Raw genomic sequence first — 12860 nt, forward strand, 5'->3', positions numbered from 1 at the left:
AAGGCTAAAGGAAAGAATTTTAAGTTGAACTTCAGGGATGGTCTGAAAATTTCCCACCACCAAGTTAAGAAAAGTAACTCTAATGCAAACATAAGTGCCATAAGAGATTGAATGTTCATAAATTGATGCTGCTTGCAGGACAATATTATTAAGGCATTAAACCAATGGAAAAAAAAAATGTATGGAACAGAAGGCTGCTGAAAGTTGTGAAAGGTCACATAATCCATCTCTCTGGCAGAAGGAATGGTAGAAAAATAGTGCCTTTAGAGCAAACCTTAAGGCAGAAGAATTTTTACACTTTTGTTCCTTGCAGAATTCCTGAGATCTGCAGCAATGGTGAGGAGGATACTAAAGAAGGTAGGCAGACCAAGATAAAACAGCAGCTGTTTTCCTGCTGGAGAAACCTCCCAGCTTAGATAGTAATAAAGTCAAGACATGCTGCTAATAAGGCCAATATTAACTCACTGTAATTACTTGACCTTACAGTAATGCTAATTCATCATCATGGCACTGCTATAAATAGAATATCATCATTTCACATTTTCCAATATATTCAATACATTCTAAAATTAAGTAAGGTAGTAAAATTTGTGATTCCACAAAATAACACATAGCAATTGCTATTTACCACTGAAGCTCTTCTTTATGAATTCAGGTTTAGGGTTTAGTGATGGTTGTAATTTCAGAATAGAAACTGAATTTTCTACTGAAATGATGATTTGTATATTTCCAGTATATCTAGGTCAGTGCGGTTGCTTAGTGTATGTGGAAATTTGACTACTGTGTACATTTTCTGATGATGAAAGAAGAAATCCACCATGTAGCACTGAAGACTCTTCACTATTGCACCTCCCCTCCCATCAAGTAACTTTACAAATGCAGGACAAACTTGCACAGAAAGCAATATCTCTTTCCCTCTTAAATAATTTTACGAAGTACAAAAGGAAACTTAAAAAAACCATTACTCAAGCAACTGTAGGAATTTATTCAAGATGGATATACATGCAAACGTCTAAACTTTTTCAATATATTCAGTTCTGAAATTCCAGTTAAGGTCCATAAGGATCAAATCTGGTATTTTGCATTTGTAGTAAAAGATTAAGGTTTCCTTTTAGTTGTTACAGCCTGTGTCTAGTGGTCTTAAGAGCAATTTGCAAATATTTACAAAGCTCTGAGACTAAAGTAATGATTTGCTTTATTTGCACTGTTTCTCTTCAATTCATTCTCTTCAGCTTCCCTGATCCAACTCATTGGATCATGAAGTGCTGAGGATCTTCTTGGAAAAAAATGGACAGTGTGGACCAAAAAGGGCCGTGTACAGAGACATTAGATAAGCTGGGTGACATAGTTCAGCCTTTTCATAAAAAAAACAAAAGACATAACGAGCGGTCTATTGTTATAGGCAGAAGGCTTGTAAGGTAAACAAACATGTTGTAAAAGTGGGGGAAAAAAGATCCTCTTCCTTTTTTCAGAGTGAGATAACGTCCTTGTTTACATAGGAGAAGGTTCTGTAGCATAGGTACAGTAGCTTCTTTTAGTCACTACACTCATACAGATACATTTTTTGAAAGGTGAATCAGATTGAGATTGGATTTACAAGTGATTTGGACACTTATAGGGTTGCAAGTTTTGGGTTGTCCTCAGCTGAGACATATATAGCCAAGCTGTTGTGTGGCTGGTGGTGATGTGCAAATAGCATAAACAACAGCACATTAGTGTGTGCAAGAAATACAACACTGCTCCAAGAAAAAAAAAGCGGTTCCCAGAGTTACTGCATCTTCCTTAGGGATCTGATTGAAGTATTCTCCAGGATCTCAGTAACACCAGTGCAACATAAAGTCTGTCTCAAAGGGATTCTTGTTCCATGACCCTTTTGATCTTGAACCCCCTCAATCTTTCAGAGAGCTACAGAGCTAGGAACCCATTTAAACTTTATTTGGAATGCCAGTATTCAGCTGAACTGACATCAAAGTGAAATGGCAGATTAGCTATGAATTTATATGCAGTGCTTTCACACGTAGGTCACTCAGGGAAATGATGTGGCCTTGCTCAGTGGGCTTCTAGAAGCTGCCACTCTGCCGTGCTGTGCTGAAAGTAATTTTGATGTATTGTGCTTCTGGGTCCTCCTCATTCTCATATTCTCAAAAGGCATGATTGCTGGTGGAAAAACATTCAAAAGTGGTATTTTTGAAGGTGACTTGAGACTTCGAGCTACTGGGCAGCCAGCAGCCAGCAGTGCTATAGACTAAATAGCATAACCATCATGATGATGAAATACAGGCAGGAGAAATACTTAGGAATGTAAACAATAGAATCCTGTAACTCAGACCAGAATACAACAGAAACAAATAGAAAGTAATGGACAATACGTGTGAGTGAGAAGATGGATGCTGCTAGTAATTTCTGACTCTCTAATCTACCTGCTCTGGGTTGTTTGTCACTTGGTAAAATGCGCATGTTGCTTTCTATGTTATCAGTGTATCATATATAAGTAATGTTTTGGCTTATATTGCATACATGACAAGTCCACTATGGCTGTACTGTATCACAGTAACAAAGTCACTATTTTAACAGTTCCACTTGGATTCCATATTGAAGTTCATCAGCAACGTGACTTTTTTTCCCGTATTCCTTTTGTCATCCGTGAAAATTAATTTTCCTGTATTGTGCCCTTCTTATCACTTTTAGACAAACAGAAACTGTCTGCTGGATTGGAACTGGATGGCTTTAAGGTCATTTCTGACCCAAACCGTTCTATGATTCTGTGAGATTATACTTATTTGCACATCCATCCAACTGGTAATAATGGCTAACTGCTGAAAACATCTTTATACTGAAAATGACATAGTTCTGGCAGAGCCTGTAGAAAAAGTCCTTGAGACAGCTGTCTAAAAGGCATATGGAATCTGAATTTCTCAATTGCTGATAGGTACTAAAAAGTGTGATAGTGCTGCCGATATGATACATAATTCAAACTGTGTAGATGTACCACATAATATTGCAGCACCTCCTAGCCCAAGATGTTCGTTGCTAAATTTGATGTCCAAAGGAGTGCAGCAACGGACCTCTGCAAGTGCTTTAGCAGAGGTGAAAAATGTGCATTCCCCCCTCTTTTAATTTGCTTATGAAATATTCTGAAAATATTGTTCCTAGAGAAGAAATTTAGCTGTTTAGCATAAACATACCTGGGGTTGACGTTGAACCCTAAATACTTAAAGAACATTTCAAAAACAATGTTTTTTCCTCCTTCGCCTCTCACCAGTCCTGTTTAACAAGTGCTTGATCAGGGCTGAAGTGCTTCTCACTACTCAACGTTACAGGGCTTGGCTGTTAATAGAAGTATTGGAATAGATGCTCAAGGAAGCATATGGCTTTGCAAAACAGGTAGGAATTTATTTAGTAATAGAATTTTATTTAGCGATTGCTCATTAATTCTTTAAATCAGGTTTTGGTTACAAGTATTTGCTTAAGTTTATGCAACGTAAATTGCATACAACTACAGCTCAAACTATTTCTCATGAATAATGTATTTAAACAAATATAGGCCTTTAATGTGTTTGCAGTTGATTTGTAGTCAGCTCATAATTTTTATATCTGAGCCATTTTTTTTCAAGTTGTTTACTTGTTTAGGTTAGAAGTAGAATTTTGCGTATCTCTAAGTACTTGCTATGCAATTTTCAGGGTGTGTGATTTATTGCTTGAAGTGCTTTTTTCCTCTCTTTGAAAGGCTCTGGGAGTCCACCCACTTGATAGCCTCCTGCAACATTTACTGTGTTTGAGTTTACTGTGCAGGTAATCAAAAGAGAGGTGCAAGGTGATGAAAAACATTTTCCGATCTTGAGCAAATATTAACTTATGTAGTGGTTGTGCTGTCATCTAATAAACTCTTTTGCATTCCTCCTATATGGCAATGCCTGTGTACAAGTATTCATGACAAAATAAATAATAGTATGCCTAGAATGGCATCATTCAGATTAAAGAAACAGAATAAACCATGAGAAATATTCCAGGAGGAAATAATTGTATTGCAAAGTCATGCTTTCTGAAACAGGAATGTTTCTTTCAGACCAGATTCTGAGAAACTTCTGGAAACCCTGCTATTTCTGGATGCAGATGTGCTGGTGCAGCCTTGCTTACCCTCACAATGGCCTTTTTGAGCTGGAACGGACTCAGGTACTTCTCTTGTTTCTTCTAAATGATTGTTTCTTCTAAATGAATCATTGCAAATTGTTCCAGCTTAAGTTTCTGCTCACCACCCAACCCCTTGCTTGATATTCACTTGCCCAGTACCTCCAGTCACAGATGTCCTTTGAGAGAGACAAGGCCGACAAGCCCATGTAAATGAAATGGCTCATTTTCTGTTCCATGGCTTTGCCCAGGCACCAGGATTTCAAGGGAATGCCAGTCTGTGAGCTGGCTGGGCACCACCAGCTCTGCAGCCAAAGGGTTGCTTATCCTCCCTGTGAAGAAAAGCTGCCATCCCTGCAGCCCTGTCCTGGTGCAAGAGCCCTGTGGCTGTGCCCAGGTGAGGCTCACCTCATGGAAGGTTTCAGACACTTCCGGGGGTGTTGAGGCAAACTGGTTTTTGGGCCTCTCAGGCTTGGGAGTGTAAAGGGAAAAGGGGACAGCAGGGTTTCATTGGGAAGTGAGGCTTCACAGGCTGTGCTTTTATACCTGGTTTGTGCATGGAAATGGTGCTGAAAAGGAGACTGTTTCATTTTTGTGTTTCTGTCCATTTCAGTGACTGCTAGGCAATGCTCTCTAGGGCCAGAGCAGCAATTAATGCAGCACAAGCTTTGTCCCAGAGTGATATTCACCTGCAGAAATGCCACTTTTAGCAGCAAGAGCAATCAAGTCATAACAGGCAATCAGGGAGAGCTGACCATAGGAACATTCTCCAAGGCAAAAGACAACAATTGGAGCTCCTTGTTATGAGCCTTAGGTTTCACTTAGGCTCAGATCTGGGGTTGTGCAGTTGCAAGTCCAGCACAGACTTTCTGGAGCAGTGTTAGCCCTAATGAGCACCTCCACATAAAATATGAAATCAAAAGCTGTATAGCTCTTCAAAGCTTCCACATTGTGTTCTGAAAAGCAACTTAGACAGAAATGTGCTCTGCCATTTTTATCTGTGCTCTGCTTAGTACAGTCATGGTTGTGATGACTTACATTCTGATGTGAGTTTTCTAGGGCATTTTTCCTTTCCTGATGGAGAGTAAGCCAGTCTTTAAAATGACTAGCTAAAAAAAAAAAATAGGTGTCTGTAGGAATGATATCTATTAATATGCCTTGTAATTAATACAGCCTGGTTCCGTGTTGAAGAGACAGAATTTCAGTTAACCTCTTTGGCTGGTGGAAAGTCCCTATTAACAAGAGGGAGGGAGGAAAGCTAAACTGTGGGAGCTCTGCAGCTCTATTCCCTGTTTCCTCTGGTCTCTGAGAAAAATGACTCACAGATGGATTTCAACAGATCACTGGCCATCATCCTCTGCAAGGAGACTTAGTTACCAGGACAACTGTTGCCAAGACAGACTGGTTTTCCTTGGGAAAAATTTCAGTGCATTATTTCTGTGCAGCAAAACATACACCACGTCTATTGTTAGATCCTGGCTAGAAGCTACTGGAATTCTACCTCCAGGTGAAAATTAGGAAACAGTAGGAAGGGAAAACAAATCTAATTACCAAAAGAAAGTTTGTGGTCCTACATCGATCTGCATAGTGGTCTCTTAGACTGTACACACACTCTGTAAACACAGGCCCCAAAACGCAGCATTGGGAGCCTCTTCAAGACGAGATCAAAACTAATTCCCAAACCTACAATTCTTTTTAAAAGATATTAGTTTGGAATAGGATAACATCTTTGGGGATATTCTGTACTGTAGTACATAGCTATAAAATTTCTTATGATTGAGTACAGTGGTTGTGTTCACCCTGCATGTGCTGGGAGCAACAGATTCCACCACCCCACCAGACCTGGGAAATGCTGGTTGTTTCTGAACAATTGACATGGAAAAGGTCTCAAAGGACCACTCCATTCCCTTTGAAACTGTGAGTTTTCTATCACCTGAAATTTTGCCTTAGCTTCCCTTTGTTGATGGTATATATGCAGTAATCAGTAATCCCTTTAGCTACAGAGGCTTTTGCAGTTTATGATTCAAAACCTTACCCTTCTGGCATTAGTTGCCAAATTTTTGCATTAAATACTTCTGATTAAAGTGGAAAATGCGTTTAATTATTGTATAATATTAGACAATATCTAGCTGAATGAATGTAAACTGCTAAATGGGTAAACTACTCTCTCGAGAAATACAAGCCAAACAAATTTAACACTGTTCTTGTCCACCAGAGGTCACTTCGAGGCCACTTTATTCATTATTGTCTGTGCTTTCACTCGCGTAGTTAGCATCTGCTATTTCCTATGTGAAGTACTTCTCCATCAGCTGTGCAAGTGTGGGTCCTGATGATCTTACTAGCAACTTTGAATCTCTTCTAGAACCATTAACACTAAGAATCAGAAAGGCAAAATCCTGTCAAAGCAGGAAAAATGATGAAAAATGTAGGGACTCCATTGATTCCATAATCTCAGTAACTACACCATACTTTGCTGTGCAAATAGGAGAATTTGCTGTGCAAACAGACTCTACCCTGTATTACTAAATCTATGTGGGATTCTTATCTAGATTCTTATCTGATCAATTTTTACAAAGCTTTTCTCAATGTGCCCTTAAATTGAGACACAAACTGTGTTTAAACTTCTGATATTTCAACTGTATGTGAATCTCAGTTGTACGCTTGCAGAGGTCTTTTCTTCACAAGTTTTTTTTATTGCAACATAAACAAAACCCTTTAGAATTCTTTACTTGACCCCAATAAATTGTTAAACATGAACAACTCATCCAACATTGGCAAAAGATGCCAATTCTGCATCTTCTGTTGTGAAAAGCTGGAAATCAGGCACAGTGCTTTATGAGCCCTTAAGCATCAAGAAAAGGCCTATAGTTGAAGTAGTCTGAACAGACAATATCCCCGTTCCATTCATGTTTTCTTTACAGCAGATGAAAGAAAAGCAGAGGAAAAGAGTGAGAAGGTTCCTGTTCCTCCAAGATGAGTGATGGACAGAAATTCTCTATTTGCCTATAGACCCCATCAGCCCATTAGTTAGATTAAGTGCTCTGAAGTTTGTATGAATGACATTTTTTTTTTGGTTTATCTTTACTTATTTGTAACAAGATTTAACTACTTCTTGCACAGAGCAATATAACACTAAACATTTCAGGACCATGCGCCCATATAATCAGAATTCAGTTGAGTAAATCACAGAATCACAGAATCACAGAATAACCAGGTTGGAAGAGACCCACCGGATCACCGAGTCCAACCGTTCCTACCAAACACTAAACCATATCCCTCAGCATCTCGTCCACCCGTGCCTTAAACGCCTCCAGGGAAGGTGACTCAACCACCTCCCTGGGCAGCCTGTTCCAGTGCCCAATGACCCTTTCTGTAAAGAATTTTTTCCTAACGTCTAGCCTAAACCTCCCCTGGCGGAGCTTGAGGCCATTCCCTCTTGTCCTGTCCCCTGTCACTTGGGAGAAGAGGCCAGCACCCTCCTCTCTACAACCTCCTTTCAGGTAGTTGTAGAGAGCAATGAGGTCACCCCTCAGCCTCCTCTTCTCCAGGCTAAACAACCCCAGCTCTCTCAGCCGCTCCTCATATCAAGGTGTAAACTGTGGTTTTATCATGAAGAACTGTAATTTATCTTTGTTTTATAGATAGGCATGAACTCAGAGTATTATACATGCTGATTCTTATGCTGCCTAATTTCTACAGAGTGTAAGACTCTAGTAATTACATTATTATTGCTATTCCTACTTATCTATATTTTTACTATGGCATGAATCCTAATGACCCCTCCCTCATGTCTCACAAGCAGTTAATGCATTTATCTTGTTCTTAATATGCATAATGGACACAGGTTTTATCCAAAGCCCAAAGAATTTGGGACTAACTCAGGGTACTGGCCCAAAATAGGAAGGAACCATTCATCTTCATAGTCTCTGTGGCAGGCTGGCAAATGAAAAGAAATAGACGAAGAGCTTCAGCTCCACTCCATCCTCCTCATTGTGCAGAAGTACAGATGCGAGGTTGGTTACAGAGGAAAGGGATAAACCACTACTAATTCAGAAGAAAAAGATCTTGCACAGGATAGCTTCCACTTTGTATCTTTCCAAGAACTCTAATTAAACTCACTGTATGGACACCTATTAAGAACAGTTCTCCATAATGCCTGGTTTGAGTTTTTTCTGGAACAAGGTTATCCCTAGGGTTTTGTTCTTCAAAACTCTTTGATCCTGACTGTAGTTGTCATGAAAAGTTTGAAATACTTTGTAAACTCCTGGTCTGGGGATAAGAACGTTCTGTTGTTCTGACATGAAAGTGAATCAATGAGCTAGCTGTGCATTTCTATCCCCTGCTTTAGCCATATATTCTTTTGCAAGTGTCTAGAAGCTGTCACCCTGCTATGCTGTGATGAAAATAATTGGATACAGTTCCCACTTCTATTATTCCCATATGATATTACTCCTGGTGAAGAATACTCAAACCTGATGGTTCCAAAGGCAAGTTTGAAACTTCAAAAGCCAAGTGTTCTCACGTGCAGAGCTGCTTGCTTCTCCAAGGAAATCTGTGGAGGGCTGTACCATATATCAAAGAGCAGCCAGATATAAGACTATTTCCCCAAATGAATGATATGCAGAAAGAAGGTACGTTCAAGGATCTAAACAGTGAGGAACTTGATATTCAAACTAGGAATCAGGAGAACCAAATAATTCAGTAGGAAAGAAAGGTGTTATAGAAATAAGGACATAGAAAATGACATTACAAATCCAGTGAAGAAAGATATTTAAGAATTTGTGAAGACTAAGCCACCTCCCCTTCTGCTTTTTGTCACTTGATTCAGGGATTTGTAACAGACATGGAGCTTTGGATACCACATATAAACACGCTGGTTTTGCTACAGCTTAGTAAAATTTCTATTATGTGAAAAGCTACGTTTCAGAAAGATGGTGTCCTGAGCTGGCAAGGAGAAATAGGGGTGAGGAAGGTGCCAAGAACCCTATCTGCTTCATACTTCTGCATTTGCAGGCAAGTAACCTTCAGAGAAGTCCAACAAACATACAACAAAACAGACGTTGTTCTGGGTTACAAGCCTACAAGATGAGCCCTAGATGTCATGTGTTTACATCAAATAGGTACCACATTTAATTCTTGGCCAAAATAGCAAAGATTGGCATGGAAATTTCAGCTTCCTACTTAAAAAAAAAAGATCTTGTATTCCAAAACTCTGTTTAATGATGTTGGCTTTACAGGTTTTTTATCAAATCATATATCAGATCACTGTTCTGAACTGATGTTTTTATTTTATCTTTACTAAGACTAAATTTATTCTAACTTCTAAACAGGAAAGATATGAAAGCAGCCTAAAACACGTCTATCTGATGCCACCACATCAGAGAACAACAGCCCCAGAAATGGGATCTTGGGAACAAAATCACTCCTGACACTACCACACAGATGGAGAGTTTGAATTGGTTTTTTGCAGCTGGAGATGTCTAACAGACCTTCCTCTGGGTAAGAGAATTTTCTGCAAGAATAATTGCCCAAGACATCTCTTCCTTGGCATTATATTTTATTATTAATTTTGCAGAGCCACATGTGGCTGTGTTTCATGCACTATTTTTGCTACTGTGCTTTTCATGGCCACACAATGATAGCATAGCCCGCTGGATGGTGCAAGTTCTACTGAGAATTTTATTCTAATCACCCGCTGTATCACTACCATTATAGGAAGACAAGTCGTAAGTGATTTACTTAAAAGTTTAAAGAGATATTCCTTCAGTCTTTGTTGTTTTTTCAAATCCCACACCCATTTTTAAACATAAAAGGGCATGTTTGAGTTGGCCAAGGTTTTCTTTCAGAGGTAATTCAGAATACATTGCAGGAAAGGTAGTCACTGCAGTCAAGGAAGTCTCAAATTTCCCTCCCTCTCCTAGATTATTCAAAAATTAATCCATTGACTGAATAAAAGGGAAAAACCTTAAGTCAAAACTTTCAGTGCCTGCAGTTGTTCTGATTTTTCTGTTGTTCATTTGCACTGTAGCACAGCCAATGTCTGTCCAAGGCCAGGCAAAGAGCAAAGGGCTCACTTCCAGAATGTTGTATGCAGTACCTGTAAATAGGGGTGGTAAAACTGAGGTAGGCAATCATTAGGATTGTGCAAGGCAGAGATAAGGCAGTAAGCATCCTCTTCCCAAAACAAAATTACAGCTTTTAGTAGAAATGCAGGGGATTTTTTTTTCTCTTTCTCTTGGCAGGCTTGTCTTCATGGTCAAAATCCAGCAGGTTTCTGTTCCATTTCTTCTCTATTACGTTCTGTTGTGCTGTCTGTCAGGGAAGCCAGTGATGCAATGAGTTTCACTGTGTACTGATCCAGTAAAGGCAACGGTGAGTAAAGATCTCTTATGCTGTAATAAGTATTTGACCACACTGAGGCCATGCTACCCTTGCTGGTGCAAACATAGTGGTTAGAAAAGACTTGTAGGCTGCCCTAATGGAGCATGGCAAGCTGATGAGAAGGACTATTAGCAGGATGCTATCTTTCAGTTTAATAGCATTCTGTTACTGAGTATTCTCTGTATAAATGTAAAATCTGCTTTTGAGGAGCAGTTATATTAGTATTTGACTTCAATAGGGTTGTCCTGTGGTGTCAGACTCTCAGGCTTCAGTCTAATGACTCAGAGCTGTCACCTCCAAGGCTAGGTGTGGAACAAGGAACGCTTGCTGCTTTTTCCAGAATCCCTTCCATGCTGTTACCTGAATTGGGTGAATCATGTCCTCAAGCATCTTTTATGGAAGAACAGAGAGTTACCCGAGATCTACGTCTTTAAACAGAACCTCCAGAACTAACTACTTCCTAAATATAAGTTTCATGGCATCTTTCATGGCCTAATTCAAATCTCTCTGCTGGGAAAGTCTGCAGTTGTGTAAGCCTTGGGACCTGAGGACTGTCATTGCATCCAAACTTAGTGTGATTCTCCACATGGGATACTTGATCTTCTCTAAATATCAATATAGATTGCAAAACTTGCTTTTTTCCTATTTCAGCTCCCTAAGATTTACTCCATTTTTTAAAGAAATTCAGAAAATTTTGCTTTTTTATTTTAACCATTGTTAGTCTGAACTATTTTTGCTCTCTTTGGGAAGTGAGTTCATTGCTAGGAAAGCCTGCCACTAGTTTGCTAAAGATAAATATACACTTCAGCTCTCCTAGAATAAAGGATTGGTATGGTCAACTTGGAAAACTTTGGAGGTAAGTAGATCTTAGTTTCTGGCAGGCAGAAAAATCTGCTTTTTATTCTAAGGATAATGTTCTCCGTAATGTGCAAGTGATTATACTTTTTATTTTACTTATCAGATGAAACATGACAGGGGAAGCTGCTCTCTGTGGGTAGTCTTTTCTGAAGCTTAAAATAGGGAGAAATAATTGAGGTCACTAGCAAAATTCATGCTGGATTTTATTTCCTATCCTTACCCCAATCTGTTAACCAAATGGTGCTTCCTTAGGCTTGTTTTTCATTTTAACTAGAAGAAAAGAATGCCAATTGACTTTTTAGTATGTGGCTTATTTACTATAAAAGTTTGTCAGCGCATGTTTGTGATAGTTTCATTTTGGTTTTAAAATGAAAAACAAACAGTTAAACACAGAATACATGGAACCTCAAATTTGACCCTTGTATTAAAATCAGGGACAATTACTGTGGTGCAACTTGTCAGAACATCATGAAGATCTTTATCTTATGAATTTACTGCCTGTTACTGTTCTACTTGGAGAGCACAGCAAAGTGATGCAGATCTGGGATCCGAGAGGACTTAAGTTCTAAGGTGTAATACTGAGGGACAGATGTGTCTTATTAATACACAAGATCTCATTAATATACAAGATCTGAAAGGAGAAATTGGGAGGCAATAAGATCATTAATACTTAAATGCACTTAAGCTTTTTGTCCTTTAAACCATTGGTGTTTGCTAGTAGCAGGGAAGCTGTCAAGAGCTTAGATACACAGTAATCCTGATTGATAGCTGTAGAAAGAAAAGTCCCAGCAGGAACACAGTAGCTGGAGAGCCCAGGATTCATTCCAAGTTGGAATACTATATGACTAATTTGGAATGAGAAGAAATGTTTTAAAGTTAGAGGTACAGTGAATACATTGAAAAAGATTTGCAGCAAAGTGATCATAGAATCACCGGGTTGGAAAAGACCTCTTGGATCATTGAGTCCAACCATTCTTACCTGCCACTAAACCATGCCCCTGAGCACCTCATCTACCCTTCTTTTATATACTTCCAGGGGTGGTGACTCAACCACCTTCCTGGGCACCTTGTTCCAGTGCCCGATGACCCTTTCTGTGAAAAATTTCTCAAACCTTAAGATTTTCAGATTCCTGTAAACTTGGCTATATCTTTCCTTGTTTCCAAATATAAAGATACAATCAGAAGTGAGGTGAAATGGTTCAGACCCTATCCCTTGTTCTTGATCTTTTGGCTGAAGATGGGAATATATTTCCTCGGCAACACAGGCAACTCTTTCCTAGGCAACCCTTTAAAATTATGTAAACGGAGAAAGTTATGAAATAATTACTCTATTTTGTCACAGATTTTTGGACTTAGCAATGAATCTTCTTCAGCCATTCAGTGTCTCAGTACTTTGGCTTTCGCTGTTAATAGTAACAAGTTGGGTTAACACGGGTAAACTGGAAGAGAAAATGTATTCCTTCCCAGTAATTCAGTGCAGTGCTTCTGTAGTC

The 12860-nt window shown here is 39.1% G+C and overlaps 1 long non-coding RNA gene across 3 annotated transcripts; it reads left to right on the forward strand.

Moving 5' to 3' along the window:
• Positions 1-288: 288 nt before the first annotated feature.
• LOC138724093 (uncharacterized) lies at positions 289-5993 on the forward strand. Of its 3 annotated transcripts, XR_011337975.1 has the most exons (4): positions 289-864; positions 3728-3814; positions 4067-4173; positions 5945-5993. It is a non-coding gene; the product is annotated as an uncharacterized lncRNA (long non-coding RNA). The 3 variants fall into 3 exon arrangements; XR_011337974.1 differs by lacking the exon at positions 3728-3814; XR_011337976.1 differs by lacking the exon at positions 3728-3814 and having other exon boundaries at positions 5951-5993.
• The last annotated feature ends 6867 nt before the right edge of the window (positions 5994-12860 follow it).

Source organism: Phaenicophaeus curvirostris, chromosome 9 (genome assembly GCF_032191515.1).
Source record: "Phaenicophaeus curvirostris isolate KB17595 chromosome 9, BPBGC_Pcur_1.0, whole genome shotgun sequence".
Taxonomy (NCBI): Eukaryota; Metazoa; Chordata; class Aves; order Cuculiformes; family Cuculidae; genus Phaenicophaeus; species Phaenicophaeus curvirostris.